The 16,316-nt window shown below is 42.7% G+C and overlaps 1 protein-coding gene across 1 annotated transcript in view; it reads right to left on the bottom strand.

Moving 5' to 3' along the window:
- CDH13 (cadherin 13) overlaps window positions 1-16,316 on the bottom strand; it is a 1,031,132-nt gene that overhangs the window by 89,121 nt on the left and 925,695 nt on the right. The window lies entirely within an intron of this gene.

The following is a 16,316-nucleotide window of genomic DNA, read 5'->3' as shown; positions in this document are numbered from 1 at the left end:
ACAGTTTTACTTCTTCTTTTCCAATTTGTATTCCTTTTATTTCTTTTTCTTCTCTGATTGCTGTGGCTAGGACTTCCAAAACTATGTTGAATAATAGTAGTGAGAGTGGATATCCTTGTCATGTTCCTGATCTTAGAGGAAATGCTTTCAGTTTTTCACCATTGAGAATGATATTTGCTGTGGGTTTGTTGTATATGGCCTTTATTATGTCGAGGTAGGTTCCCTCTATGCCCAATTTCTGGAGAGTTTTTATCATAAATGGGTATTGAATTTTGTCAAAAGCTTTTTCTGCATCTATTGAGATGATCATATGGTTTTTCTTCTTCACTTTGTTAATATGGTGCATCACATTGATTGATTTGCATATACTGAAGAATTGTTGCATCCCTGGGATAAATCCCACTTGATCATGGTGTATGATCCTTTTAATGTGTTGTTGGATTCTGTCTGCTAGTATTTTGTTGAGGATCTTTGCATCTATATTCATCAGTAACATTGGTCTGTAATTTTCTTTTTTTTAGTATCTTTGTCTGGTTTTGGTAACAGGGTGATGGTGGCTTCATAGAATGAGTTTGGCAGTGTTCCTTCCTCTGAAATTTTTTGGAAGAGTTTGAGAAGGATGGGTGTTAGCTCTTCTCTAAATGTTTGATAGAATTCACCTGTGAAACCATCTGGTCCTGGACTTTTGTTTGTTGGAAGATTCTTAATCACAGTTTCAAATTCATTACTTGTGATTGGTCTGTTCATATTTTCTACTTCTTCCTGGTTCAGTCTTGGAACGTTATAGCTTTCTAAGAGTTTGTCCATTTCTTCCAGGTTGTCCATTTTATTGGCATAGAGTTGCTTGTAGTAGTCTCTTAGGATGCTTTGTATTTCTGTGTTGTCTGTTGTAACTTCTCCTTTTTCATTTCTAATTTTATTGATTTGAGTCCTCTCCCTCTTTTTCTTGATGAGTCTGGCTAATGGTTTATCAATTTTGTTTCTCTTCTCAAAGAACCAGCTTTTAGTTTCATTGATCTTTGCTATTGTTTTCTTTGTTTCTATTTCATTTATTTCTGCTCTGATCTTTATGATTTCTTTCCTTCTAGTACCTTTGGGTTTTGTTTGTTCTTCTTTCTCTAGTTCCTTTAGGTGTAAGGTTAGATTGTTTATTTGAGATGTTTGTTGTTTCTTGAGGTAGGATTGTATTGCTATAAACTTCCCTCTTAGAACTACTTTTGCTGCATCCCATAGGTTTTGGATCGTCATGTTTTTACTGTCGTTTGTCTCTAGGTATTTTTTGATTTCCTCTTTGATTTCTTCAGTGATCTCTTGGTTATTTAGTAACATATTGTTTAGCCTCCACGTGTTTGTGTTTTTTACATTTTTTCCCCCTGTAACTGATTTCTAATCTCATAGCGTTGTGGTCAGAAAAGATGCCTGGTATGATTTCAACTTTCTTAAATTTACTGAGGCTTGATCTGTGACCCAAGATATGATCTATCCTGGAGAATGTTCCATGAGCACTTGAGAAAAAACTGTAATCTGCTGTTTTTGGATGGAATGTCCTATAAATATCAGTTAAATCTATCTGGTCTGTTGTGTCATTTAAAGCTTCTGTTTCCTTATTTATTTTCATTTTGGATGATCTGTCCATTCGTGTAAGTGAGGTGTTAAAGTCCCCCACTATTATTGTGTTACTGTTGATTTCCTCTTTTATAGCTGTTAGCAGTTGCCTTATGTATTGAGGTGCTCCTATGTTGGGTGCATATATATTTATAATTGTTATACCTTCTTCTTGGATTGATCCCTTGATCATTATGTAGTGTCCTTCCTTGTCTCTTGTAACATTCTTTATTTTAAAGTCTATTTTGTCTGATATGAGTATTGCTACTCCAGTTTTCTTTTGATTTCCATTTGCATGTAATATCTTTTTCCATCTCCTCACTTTCAGTCTGTATGTGTCCCTAGGTCTGAAGTGGGTCTCCTGCATATATATGGGTCTTGTTTTTGTATCCATTCAGCGAGCCTGTGTCTTTTGGTTGGAGCATTTAATCCATTCAAGTTTAAGGTAATTATCGATATGTATGTTCCTATGACCATTTTCTTAATTGTTTTGGGTTTGTTTTTGTAGGTCCTTTTCTTCTCTTTTGTTTTCCACTTACAGAAGTTCCTTTAGCATTTTTTGTAGAGCTGGTTTGGTGGTGCTGAATTCTCTTAGCTTTTTCTTGTCTGTAAAGCTTTTGATTTCTACATCAAATCTGAATGAGATCCTTGCCAGGTAGAGTAATCTTAGTTGTAGATTCTTCCCTTTCATCATTGTAAATATGTCATGCCACTCTGTTCTGGTTTGTAGAGTTTCTGCTGAGAAATCAGCTATTAACCTTATGGGAGTTCCCTTGTATGTTATTTGTCGTTCTTCCCTTGCTGCTTTCAATAATTTTTCTTTGCCTTTAATTTTTGCCAGTTTGATTACTATGTGTCTTGGCGTGTTTCTCCTTGGGTTAATTCTGTATGGGACTCACTGTGCTTCTTGGACTTGGGTGGCTATTTCCTTTCCCATGTTAAGGAAGTTTTTGACTATAATCTCTTCAAATATTTTCTCGGGTCCTTTCTCTCTGTCTTCTCTTTCTGGGACCCCTATAATGCAAATGTTGTTGTGTTTAATGTTGTCCCAGAGGTCTCTTAGGCTGTCTTCATTTCTTTTCATTCTTTATTCTGTTCCGCAGCAGTGAATTCCACCATTCTGTCTTGCAGGTCACTTATCTGTTCTTCTGCCTCAGTTATTCTGCTATTTATTCCTTCTAGTGTATTTTTCACTTCAGTTACTATATTGTTCATCTCTGTTTGTTGTTTAATTCTTCTAGGTCTTTGTTAAACATTTCTTGTATCTTCTCAATCTTTGCCTCCATTCTTTTTCCGAGGTCCTGGATCATCTTCACTATCATTATTCTTTTCTACAAATTTTATTTATTTATTTATTTTTGGCTGTGTTGGGTCTTCGTTTTTGTGCGTGGGCTTTCTCTAGTTGCGGCGAGTGGGGGCCACTCTTCATCGCAGTGCACGGGTCTCTCACTATCATGGCCTCTCCTGTTGGGGAGCACAGGCTCCAGACGCGCAGGCTCAGTAGTTGTGGCTCACGGGCCTAGTTGCTCCGCGGCATGTGGGATCTTCCCAGACCAGGGCTCGAACCCGTGTCCCCTGCATTGGCAGGCAGATTCTCAACCACTGCACCACCAGGGAAGCCCCACTATCATTATTCTGAATTCTTTTTCTGGAAGGTTGCCTATCTCCACTTCATTTAGTTGTTTTTCTGGGGTTTTATCTTGTTTCTCATCTGGTACATAGCCCTCTGCCTTTTCAACTTGTCTGTCTTTCTGTGAACGTGGTTTTTGTTCCACAGGCTGCAGGATTGTAGTTCTTCTTGCTTCCGCTGTCTGCCCTCTGGTGGATGAGGCTATCTAAGAGGCTTGTGCAAGCTTCCTGATGGGAGGGACTGGTGGTGGGTAGAGCTGGCTGTTGCTCTGGTGGGCAGAGCTCAGTAAAACTTTAATCTGCTTGTCTGCTGATGGGTGGGGCTGGGTTCCCTCCCTGTTCGTTGTTTGGCCTGAGGTGACCCAACACTGCAGCCTACCCTGCCTCTTTGCTGGGGCTAATGGCAGACTCTGGGAGGGCTCACGCCAAGGAGTACTTCCCAGAACTTCTGCTGCTAGTGTCCTTGTCCTCATGGTGAGCCACAGCCACCTCCCGCCTCTGCATGAGACCCTCCAACACTAGCAGGTAGGTCTGGTTCAGTTTCCTATGGGATCACTGCTCCTTCCCCTGGGTCGTGATGCGCACAGTACTTTGTGTGTGCCCTCCAAGAGTGGAGTTGCTGTTTCCCACAGTCCTGTCGAAGTCTTGCAATCAAATCCCACTAGTCTTCAAAGTCTGATTCTCTAGGAATTCCTCCTCCCGTTGCCAGACCCCCAGGTTGGGAAGCCTGAGGTGGGGCTCAGAACCTTCACTCCAGTGGGTGGACTTCTGTGGTATCAGTGTTCTCCAGTTTGTGAGTCACTCACCCAGCGGTTATGGGATTTGATTTTATTGTGATTGCACCCCTCCTACCGTCTCATTGTGGCTTTTCCTTTGTCTTTGGATGTGGGGTATCTTTTTTGGTGAGTTCCAGTGTCTTCCTGTTGATGACTGTTCAGCAGTTAGCGGTGATTCCGGTGCTCTCGCAAGAGGGTGTCTACACTATTTTTTTTTTGGCAGTACATGGGCCTGTCACTGTTGTGGCCTCTCCCGTTGCGGAGCACAAGCTCCAGATGCGCAGGCTCAGCAGCCATGGCTCACGGGCCCAGCCGCTCCGTGGCATGTGGGATCCTCCTGGACCGGGTAACGAACCCGTGTCCCCTGCATCGGCAGGCGGACTCTCAACCACTGTGCCACCAGGGAAGCCCTATACTATTTATTTTAAATTTTATTTTCTTGTTTATTTTCTATTTCCCCCTGTGGGAATGTAACATCCATGATGACAGATAATTTTAACTGTTTCTACTGCTTCTGTATCCCCAGTGCCTAAAAAGGGGCCTGGCATATTTTAGGTGTTCATTAAACATTTGTGGAATGAATGAAAAATTCAACGATTAAAGAGGTGGTTTGGGCTTCCCTGGTGGCGCAGTGGTTGAGAGTCCGCCTGCCGATGCAGGGGACACGGGTTCGTGCCCCGGTCCGGGAGGATCCCACATGCTGCGGAGCAGCTGGGCCCGTGAGCTATGGCCACTGAGCCTGTGCATCCGGAGCCTGTGCTCTGCAACAGGAGAGGCCACAACAGTGAGAGGCCCGCATACCGCAAAAAAAAAAAAAAAAAAGAGGTGGCTTATCTCATCCTAACCCAAATCCAGAGGCCCCATTTCACACGTGCAGCCCTCACATGGGAGACCAAGGCTGTTAAAAGTCGGCTACATAAAGTCTGATCTTATCCTGAGATTCCTGCCAACACCATTAGACTATACAAGGAAAACTCTGAATTAAACATATTAGGAGAACTGTAGTTTAGAGTCTCATCACTTGAAAACAAAGCTTCACGATCCTTTTGGAAATCAAACTGGGAGGAGAGATGAAGCGCATTTCTTGAATTAGTTACAAGATTCTCTGTCTGTGGTTTCATTACCTGTGTTAGTGCTAATGCTGTGATAAGCCCTTCACGAGTGTGCAAGGTTGGTGATTGACAGATAGAGATAATAAAATACATCAGCTATTTTCCCTGACTTCTGTTGCGATCCTGAAGTATGTGGCCTTCTCAATCAATGCTATTTTGGTAGCTTCTGTAGCAACCCTCATCTAATTCAAATGCCTTTATTAAAAAAAAAAGAAAAACCAGCTAAGCAGATTTAACAGCTTAGAAGACACAGCGAGAAACAATATTAACATTTCTCAGTATTTTCTTTATTGGTTCTGAGAATTAATTTCTTAGGCTGCAAAGAGTGACCATCATAATTATACTAAAATATAACCAATTTGAAACCATGTTGTCAATAATGAAAGTCTGGCCCATGACCAGTTTATAACAACATAGATGGACGTTGAAAAGGTGGGTACATTGTAAAATAACCTTTCAACTGTTTTTCCAAACGGTCAGACGTTTCATAGTAACCAAATCGAGCACCTCTAATTGAGGTTAATAATGAAAATCTTCCATCTCTGGATCACTATAAAAGCCAGAATTCTATTTTTAGCCACTGAAGCTGTTTAATCTTTAAAGATTCAGTTGTTTAATTTATTAGACCTTGTTTCCCACTGCCATCTTCATAACAGAAAATCTGATTGCTAAAAATAAGAGTCAGCTGTTTTAATATGTTTACATAAATAAATAATTAAAAATTCTACAGCAGAGTATGCAATACGATGTATTGCCACCATAAACTTCCAATGGAAGGATGTCACTTCAATTAAAAATTACAAAGGTGCCACTGTAAACAATTCATTTACATTTCAAGCTCTGTGTTGACTCAAGAGAGGAATAACTCATTAAAAAAAAAACAAACCGAAATGACCTCAGCCCAAATCCTGTTACTGAGGTCAGTAGCCACGTTTAATTAAGATGAAGTGTTAATAATATATTTTAGTGGATGGAGGCTCTTTTCATTTCCCCAGGTAGAAATGTTATTATTTGGTCTTTAACTTCTGATTAAAATTTAAAAGGTGGGAGTCACTGCAAATTAAACTCTTAAATCTGGTTTTGAAATCTGGTTTTTTCAAAAGGAGAGTTACAGCCCTCCTTTCTCCTCCCAATAAATGGTGAGCTACTGCACATTCTGAACCTCTGTGTTCCTGAGAAATGACAGTGGTGGCAAAAATCCTAATTTCCAGGGGAACTGATTTTTGCCGTCTGCTTCCAAAGGTCTTAGAAGATACCGAACAAAAGGTCCCATAGCCAGCTGATGACTTTTGCTTGATTTCCTATCATTTTTTTTTGTGTGATTTCCTTTGAATGGGCTCCAATATTAGATTAAATGAGGTGTTAAAGAAAAAGACTTGATGACTCACAAGAAGACCAGCAAAACCCGAAATTGGGCCTTTTAACAAATCTTTTGGGACTGAATTTTCATCACCACATGTTGCATTCGGTACCAGTTTGAGTCCATGAATGAAGCTACCTTGGAGCTTAAAAGCCTCCAAGTCTAGAGGAGGAAGGGAAGGGAAATGACTTAAAAAGACCCAAAGAAATCAGAACAAAGTAGGCTGTGGTTTTCAGAGTGATGAGGATCTAATCTGGATCTGATTCAGATATTCTGTGTTCAAAGGATGGGTTCAATTTGGATCATGGCTTTGGAAGAAGGGCCGGCGGATGGACCTGACTCCTTAGTGTAACTTTCACAGAACTGGGAAGCCCAGTGAAAGGCCGATTGGTCCTGCTCAGGCTTCCCTCCTGGGATTGGTTTAAAACAAGGCCACATGCAAATATTTCCATGGTTGGTAGACACTAGACAATACCTGAAGATGAAAAATAATAGTAATCACAATGAACCATGTCCGTTTACACACAAAACGTCTGCACGCAGAAACTCCACTCCAGCTGCTGGCAAACCATGCTATACCTGTTTACTAAGCACTTCCAAAGGCCAAGCGCTGGGCTGTTTTAAGACCTACGACTGGTGCAGCCAATATGGAAAACAGTATGGAGGTTCCCCCAAAAACTAAAAATAGAGTTGCCATATGATCCAGCAATCCCACTCCTGGGCATATACCCAGACAACACTACAATTCAAAAAGATACACGCACCCCTATGTTCACAGCAGCACTGTTCACAATAGCCAGGACATGGAAGCAACCTAAATGTCCGTCCACAGATGAATGGGTAAAGAAGATATTGCACATATATACAATGGAATACTACTCAGCTATAGAAAGAATGAAATAATGCCATTTGCAGCAACATGGGTGAACCTAGAGATTGTCATACTAAGTGAAATGAGTCAGAAAGACAAAGACAAATACCATATGATATTACTCATATGTGGAATCTAAAATATGATACAAATGAACTTATGTACGAAACAAAAACAGAGTCACAGACATAGAGAACAGAGTTGTGGCTGCCAAGGCGGAAGGAGGGTGGGGGAGGGATGGATTGGGAGTTTTGGGTTAGCAGATGAAAACTATCATACACAGAATGGATAAACAACAAGGTCCTGCTATATAGCACAGGGAATTATATTCAATATCCTGAGATAAACCATAATGGAAAAGAATATGAAAAAGAATGTATATGTATAACTGAAGCACTTTGCTGTACAGCAGAAATTGACACAACATTGTAAATCAACTACACTCCAATAAAATAATAAAAAAAAAGGACCTCTGAGCCTCTAAGAATTTTCTCTGTCCATGGTGGCCTCCTCCCAAGTCATAGCAAATATATTGAAATGTATCCACATTGCAAGTACATTTTTTGCATGTAAAATTTTTGAGATAATTTTTATATCACTACTTTTGCTTTTGGAATTATTTAACTACTGGAAATATTTCACTAATAATCCCCTATGATTTCTCTAGTGCCGACTCAGACATTCTACAATGAGAGATCTACAAACAGTGGGCAAATGTAAAGACATTTTTGCAAATATTAAATTCAACCTGCCAGGACACGGAAGCAAGCTAAATGTCCATCAACAGAGGAATGGATAAAGAAGATGTGGTACCTATATACAATGGAGTATTCCTCAGCCATAAAAGGAACGAAATTGAGTTATCTGTAGTGAGGTGGATGGACCTAGAGTCTGTCATACAGAGTGAAGTAAGTTAGAAAGAGAAAAACAAATACCATATGCTAATGCATATATATGGAATCTTAAAAAGCGGTACTGATGAACCTAGGGGCAGGGCAGGAATAAAGACGTAGATGTAGAGAATGGACTTGAGGGCACAGGGGGGAAGGGGAAGCTGGGATGAAGTGAGCGAGTAGCACTGACATATATACACTACCAAATGTAAAATGGATAGCTAGTGGGAAGCAGCCGCATAGCACAGGGAGATCAGCTCGTTGCTTTGTGACCACCTAGAGGGGTGGGATAGGGAGGGTGGGAGGGAGGGGATATGGGGATATATGTGTACATATAGCTGATTCACTTTGTTGTACAGCAGAAACTAACACAACACTGTAAAGCAATTATACTCCAATAAAGATGTGAAAAAAAAATTCAACCTGCTAAAGTCATGGTGCTGTGGACACTCGATCTTATTAACTTCAATGTTGATGTTTTCTTTTCCATCTTTGGAGATGATAGATTATGTGTTCACGTCCTTGACATTTTTGTAGGCTCCTGGAAAGTTTGAAGGTCTTGGTGCTGGGCCTTGGTGCTTCATTAATTAAATGGTACTGATGAGGCCCTTGTGTTTTACCAGGGATGGATATAAACATGATCGTTCCCCTCAGAGAGCCCGAGGTTCAGTGGAAGATGGACCATTAGGTCAGGAATCACAGTAAAGCACGACGAGCATTACACTAGACGTTCAGAAAGCCCTTTGGAGTGCAGTCTGAAGGTCAGGGTAGCCCACCTGCAGAGGCGATGCCTAAACTAACATCAGAAGGACATACAGCTGTGGACGAGGTGGTGGCGAGGAAAGCCCCAGGAGTTCACCTCATTTGCGTGTTTTCTTTCCATAAACCGAGGTTCAGAGAGGTTACGTTTTCCTCATCAGCAAAGAGGCAGACTCGTGGTTGTGAGAGTTAAATAAGACTTTGGTGACAGTGCTTTTGGTAAGCTTTTATATAAAAATGTTAGGCATCTTAGTCATAGTACCAGCAAAATACATGTGTCCAGGGGTATTGTGGCAATCTTGGCCTAGTTTAGTCTGATGCCCAATTCCCAGGAGGCAGACACCAGCTCAAAGGCATGGGGATAGTGGCAATTCTGGGGAATTCAGGAATTTGTTGATAATCGAGACCATAATGATGCTTGGAAATAAGTAATTTCTGTTGCTTGGCTTTTTCTCCACAGCTGGAGACCACTGGTTGTTACTTTCCAAGGAACAATTTCTTTCTCTCCTTCCTTCCTTTTCCTCTCTCCCTCCCTCTTCTTTCTTTCCTGGGGCATCATCATTTGCAACAAAGCTCTTGCTCTTATGACTATAAGCTCCCCGGAGGCTGTAGGCAGGGATTATTCTCACAAGTGAAAAGACAGCACCCAGCAGTGTTAGGCCCATAGTAGCCTCTAAATAAATACCAGTAAATGAATTCAGTAAAGGAGTGAATGGAAAACTATAACGCTTGTACTTTTTTCAAGCAGCTGCCTTTGGCAACACAATTATCTATTATTTTGATTGTGTAAAAATCTAATTTCATGGCACGTATTCATCTTTTAAAATTTACCCTGTAGTTTTTAATGACACAGAAAGGTTCAGTCCCCAAAGGTGTTCATGGCAGAAACTTCTAGTTGCCTCACAATACCCACTCTTCCTTTCTTCCTTAGTAAAGAATCCCAGTTTTAAAAGCTGGTTGCTATCCAGCTAAATGACCATACTTCCTAGTATTTCTTACAGCTAGGTTTTGGCCATGTGACTAATTTGGGCCAATCAGATTTAAATAGAAATGTGATCGACTTTCAGTAAGACTCCTTAAAATAGAAGAGACTCCCTTCTTCTTTCCCTCTCTCCCAAACTACTGTCTGGAATGCAGATGTGAAGGCAGAAGCATTAGCAACCATAATAAGTGTCCATGAGGAAGAGGGCGCCAGTCTCGAGGTGACTGAACGGCGAGCAGGAAGGGGCCTGGGCCCCTGACAGCTTTGCGGAGCTTCCATCCTAGCCCTGGACTGCCACAGCCGCCCTACACTTATTTTATATGAGGGGGGAAAAAACCCACTTTTATCTTATCTGAGCCACCATCATTTTGAATTTTCCTTTTATACTGAGCCAAACTTAATCCTCACAGATACAGTGCTGCTAGATGCACACTTGTGGGGTTCCCTGGATGAATGATCCTTTCCCAAAAAAATGCTGAGGAGTAATGGGTAATTTCACATGGGTGGGGACAATATTTTTCCTCAACACGTATCTTATGTATTCACTGTGTGGGCAGAAGTCTCTGCGGCAGAGTTGTTTACTACAGACCCTGGATAAGATGAGTTCTGTCTGAAAAATGTCTGGAACAGGAATTGCTACTTGGTTGCCTTAATAGAAATCCCCGGATTGGTCAGAGAATGAAATAAGTTCTCTCAGACCATTCAAAACGATTGAGCTGCCGGCTGCATCCCCAGAGGAACCAAAGCAACAGATCTGATGCGACAGTGAGTCCCTGCTTCTCATTTCACTGTTAGAGAATGTTGGGCAAATACAGTCATTTCCATTTTAGCGTAATTATCAGTGAGCTGCTCTTTCTGACAATATTTAGCCAACAACTTCAGGTGCACGAGTCCACGCCTCACTGGAGACACTGAAATGTCATCGAGAAATGCCAGATTCCTGTCTCGTGTACACGGAGGAAGGCTCCACCCTGAAAGCTGAAGCCTGTCTTGTTGTCACTGCAGGTTGAGAGGACAGGGTGTGGGAACCAGCTGTTTTACAACACGTCAACGTTCACATGACCTCGGAGCACAGAAACTTTCTAACCATCAATTCAAATAATAAGGGAAAACAGAAATGTGATTGCCTAGGTAAAGACACAAAGAAATCTTTATATGACAAAAAGCATTAATAACATCAACACATTTGCAAAATATTTTCAGAAAATTCTTCAGAAAATTAATGATGTATTAAACAATTTAGCTACAAGCATGTCCACTGACCTTTTAAAAAATAATTTCACATAATTGGAAACAGTCTAAATAGCCAACAAGGGAATGAATAAATAAATAAGTATATTCATGTAACAGCATTGTAGAATGCATACTATTCAGTGAGGAAAAATAGTGGCTATTTCTTGATATGGAAAGCTGTTCGCCATATATTGGGAAGTAAAAATGACAGGTTCCAAAACAAAATGGGTGATGTGAGCCAATTTTGAAAATAAAAAAGGGAAATACTCGCACATGTGACTGGAGATATACCTAAGCTGTTAAAAGGGGATTTCCTTAGGTGGGATGATTACAGATTTTTAAAATTATCTTCTTTATTCTCAACTGCTTTTTCAAAAGTTTCCTCCATGAGCTATCTTAACTTTATAATAAGGATAAGAAGATACAAGTCATCACAAAGAAGAATTTCATCTGTCACTAGCCCACCGCTGTCCATTTTGATTTGGCTAAGCACAATGCTATGGGCTTTTAAACAGGTTTTAATAACTCAGGCTTTTTAGTGAGAATATACACTCTGATGCCTGGACACCTCCTGTCTTTAGAGTTACAGGCTTCTCAGAGATCAAGACGCCTTTCACTGATTTTAACATTCCCTGGTGAGATAAAAGAGGGTATGACAGTGGCAGCGGCAGAATCACTGTGCCTGAGATGGGCTTTCCATCACAGAAGACAGGACCAGGAATGAGTTAGAATTAAGGTCCTAAGCTGTATCGGGGCTGGGAGTGGGGAGGAGTTTCCTGTTTTGACAAGGGAAGGAGCCTGTCCTCAGGGAGGAGGTCAAAATGCCTGTCAACTTGGGGGCAGGACCTGAATCAGGCTGGTTGGGGTGGAGCATCTCCTGCAGTGCTAAGATGCCTTGAGGGCCTGGCCAGTCATCTGAGAGGAGATGGGGTTATTGGAGCTGAGGCACAGAGTGTCTTGGAGTGAGATACTGATAGAGATAGAAATGCGGGGAGGGGGAGAGACAGAGACGGAGAGAAACGAGGCGGGTGGGGGGGGGAAGAAGCAGATGGAGGAAAAGGGGAAAAAGGAGGAGGAAAGAGAAGAGAGGAGAGAGAGGAATGGGAGGAAGGAAGGTGCAGAGAATCAGACAGAGAAGAGATGGCCATGAGACATGAGAGAAAGATGGACCTAGAGGGAGGGGGAAGATGCAGATAGAGACAGTGATGGGGAGGGAGGAAGGGCAGAGGGAGACAGAGAGGGAGATAAGGAAGAAAGGTACAGAGCAAAGGATAGACCAAGAGTAATCGGCACAGAGAGGGACAAAGGGAGAATGACAATGTGGACACAAAGAGTCACACACGCAGACAGGGACACCGCATAACCTGCACAACTGCAGAGCCCAACGCCGTGCTATTGCCGGGAGTCAAGACGGGGGCAGATGGCGCTGGCAGCATCTTTTTGCATGTGCCTTTGTCAGCTGAACTCAGAGCTCTCCTTGAGATAAAAATAGGAGTTCTCAGTTCCTCCCTTTTCCAATGCCTGCTCCCCAAAGAATCATTAAGACAACACCACCACCACCACTCACAAGGTCATCGTGTCTTTCTGAGAGTTCCGGGGAGCCAAGTGCGGTTTATTAGAAAACCAGGTCCCAGCCTGGCCCCTCCCCTCAGCCCTGCACAGCCTCTGCACACACAGCCCATCGGGGACAGTGCTTATCGTGTACAGGATCAAAGGCTGCAGATAATTAATGAGCCTTTTCTCCCTGAAGAGCTCCTGGGACAACAGCTCAACGTGTCAGGGATGTTATCCCTGCCTTTGATGGGCTCAGAACCAGCACCAGGAGAGGAAGGGCGGAGGGGAGGGGAGAGGGAAGGGGCAGAGGGAGATCCAGTCAGTGCCAGGCTGAGAGAGGGCCACTTCTGGGCAACTCTGGATCCCAGCAGGAAGGAATGTGTCTGAGGAGTCAGGCCAGAGAGAGAAATGTGCATCACACACATACACGCACATGCACATACACACATACACACGCATTTATTTTGCTTCAATGCTGGAAAAGTGATTTGTCCAGACACTGCTCAGCCGGACCCATTTGTAAATGTTACAGCTCTTAGGCAAACGGCCACAGAAACACCTCAGCTGTATTTTCTGAGGGGACTCGTGACATTGAAATTGGCCAACAGTGGCTCTCCGTGGTCCCTGATGACTCAGCATCCATTCCCACCTTCTGGGAAGAGCCTTCTGCATTTTTATGGGAAACCACCAGCCCAGTTCATTATGGTTGGATGCTGGGTCCACGGTGGGCCCACGCACCAGGACTAGCCCCGGGCACACCCCATCCTCCTGCCATTCTGGGTCAAGAGACAGGTGTGTGTGCAAGTTGGCTCAGTGAGACGCAAACCTGGCCCTTGGGCAAGTATTGATACTACTGGTCAGGAAGGATCTCTTTCTGCTGGTAGGACTGGCATTGCTGGAGGCCTTGACTCTCTACAGCCATACAGATATGGCTGAGGACGAAGCCAACCCAGGCAAGTGCAGAGTCAAGAGGTGGGGAAAGAACATATTCTGAGCACCTGAATTCTCATGCTGGACGTCCTCGTCCTCATTTTCAGTTTTGTGGGCCAGTACATGCATTTTTGGCAAAAGTCTGAGATGGGTCCTGGCCACTTGTGACTGAGGGTCACAGCTGTAATGAGCAACTGTAGAAACAGGAAGCTCTTCAGAGCTTTCTATGCTCCTGCTTTTTACCACCAAGTCTCACATCTCGTAATTTACAAATTGCTTTCTCTGATCTCCTTTTCTCACAGTGGGCGCCACTGATGCTGCACCCGAGATGGAATGGAGGAGCACCGTCACCCGGTTCCGGCAGCCGGTCTTTGTTCTCCAGGGCGCAGATCCTGGCTTGGGGCCCCTCAATGTCTTCTTGGCTCTTGCCAGTCATGCGCTCCCTCTCCAGGCTCCTGTCTCCCGACTTAGTTTGCCGGGGCTGCTATCCGTGGCCGCTTGCCATGTTCCAAGCACCACACTCCACTTGCCAGATGGGATTTCCTGCCTCCTTCTCAATTAGCTGCCTGCCGTGGGGGTGAAGAGGGGCAGCCACATCTGGGAACATCATCTCTCTTGCCTGTCAAGATGCCCTGAGTCGGGGGTGCATGGCTCCAGCTCAGGTAAAGTGGACTCGCCGCTGGGCATGTGAACCATGAGCTGAGTGACACAAGAGTGGACAGTGGCTGGAGGTGGGTCACTCTCCCTGTGAGGTCCTGCAGTGCCAGCCCATCAGGGCCCATTACCTAGAGACTCAACAATGCCCAAATTCCTGTGCTATCTTGGCCCAGTTCTAAACATATTCTTCAATTCTATAAACTACTCAACATCACTAATCATCAGAAATGCAAATCAAAACCACAATGAGATGCTATCTCACACCTGTCAGGATGGCCATCATCAGAAAGACCACAAGTAATACATTCTTAAGAGGGTGTGGAAAAAAGGGAACCTTTGTACACTGTGAGTGGGAATATAAATTGGTACAGCCACTATGGAGAACAGTGTGGAGTTCCTCAAAAAAATAAAAATAGAACCATTATACGATCCAGCAATTCCACTCCTGGGCATACATCCAAAAAAAAAGAACACACTAATTTGAAAAGATACATGCACCCCAATGTTCATAGCAGCACTATTTACAATAGCCAAGATACGGAAGCAAATTAAGTGCCCATCCACAGATGAACAAATAAAGAAGATGTTTTATATATATATATATATATATATATACACACACACACACACACACACACACACACACACACACACACACACACACACACACACACACGATGGAATATTACTCAGCCATTAAAAAGAATGAAAATCTACCCTTTACAACAACGTGGACGGACCTAGAGAACATTATGCTTAGTGAAATTAGAGAAGACAAATACTTTATGTTATCACTTACATGTGGAATCTAAAAAAAAGAAAACAAAGAGGTGTATATAAGAAACAGAAACAGACTCACAGGTATAGAGAAAAAACTAGTGGTTACCAGTTGGGAAAAATTCTATAAACTGTGTGTAGAATCTTCCAGCAAATTCTCCCTTTTGCCTAAGTCATCCAGAGCTGGTCTTAAACAAAGAACTCTGAGAGACCCAACTCTTCCACTGTCTGTCCCACCTAAGTAGTACCTCTATTCCCAGATCCCGACACCTGCCTCAGCCTCTCCCCATCACATTAACACTGTCATGTCTGGCAGCATCCGAAGTTACCCAACAAAGGCACAGCCTCAGGCTTAGCAACATCAACCCCATTTAAATCCATTTCCTATCCACCCTGGAGTCACCTCTTTGTAGAAGTGCAAATCAACACTTAAGCTCCCCTAAAGACATCCTAAATTTGTACAACTACCTTACAGTCTGTTAACCTACAGGTTTCCAGATCTAAGTACTTAAGGAAAGCTTTCTCTTTGATGTTTAAATTATATGTTTCCTTTGCCAGATACTGAGCAGGAAAAGGGGAAAAAAAGGAGAAAAGGAAAAAAAAGAATGGCTACTTCAGATTTACATTAGTACAGGATTTGGTATTATTTTGTACTTTTATCTAGTTTGTCTGGCATTTCAGAAAGTTTTGTTGTAAAAATAAATCCCCCTTTTGGGTTGGGAAATAACTTCTGCTACCTTGCTCCACGGTCCTGTGGCTGATGCGGAGATAGCGGCACATTTTCAGGTGTTTCAAATCAGGAAAATAAGACATGTTCATTTGAAGTGCGTCTAATACTTGGTTATCGGTACCTCGTATGAAGAGATTAGATTTTGGAAGCGGAAGATTAATTACTTTCTTTAGCGGAGACAAGCGCGCATTTGGACCTGCGTGTCAACGTGTTTACTGTGAAACGTCGCACCAGCGAGGGCATCTCATCTCCACTAGCATGAGATGCACTGTAGATAATGACCATTTAATTAAATCTCATTATGAAAACCCCTTCTTCTGAAGTACTGGACAGAGCTTAAGAAATGAACACTGAAAATTTGAACTTCTTTTTGGCCTGCCAATCATCAGCGGAAAACCCAACCCCGATGGTCCATTTCCAAGTACCAGGCAACGTCTACTCCTTTCCC

Source organism: Grampus griseus (genome assembly GCF_964374135.1).
Source record: "Grampus griseus genome assembly, chromosome: 19".
NCBI classification, from domain to species: Eukaryota; Metazoa; Chordata; class Mammalia; order Artiodactyla; family Delphinidae; genus Grampus; species Grampus griseus.
This window is presented reverse-complemented; position numbering and strand designations above follow the sequence as displayed.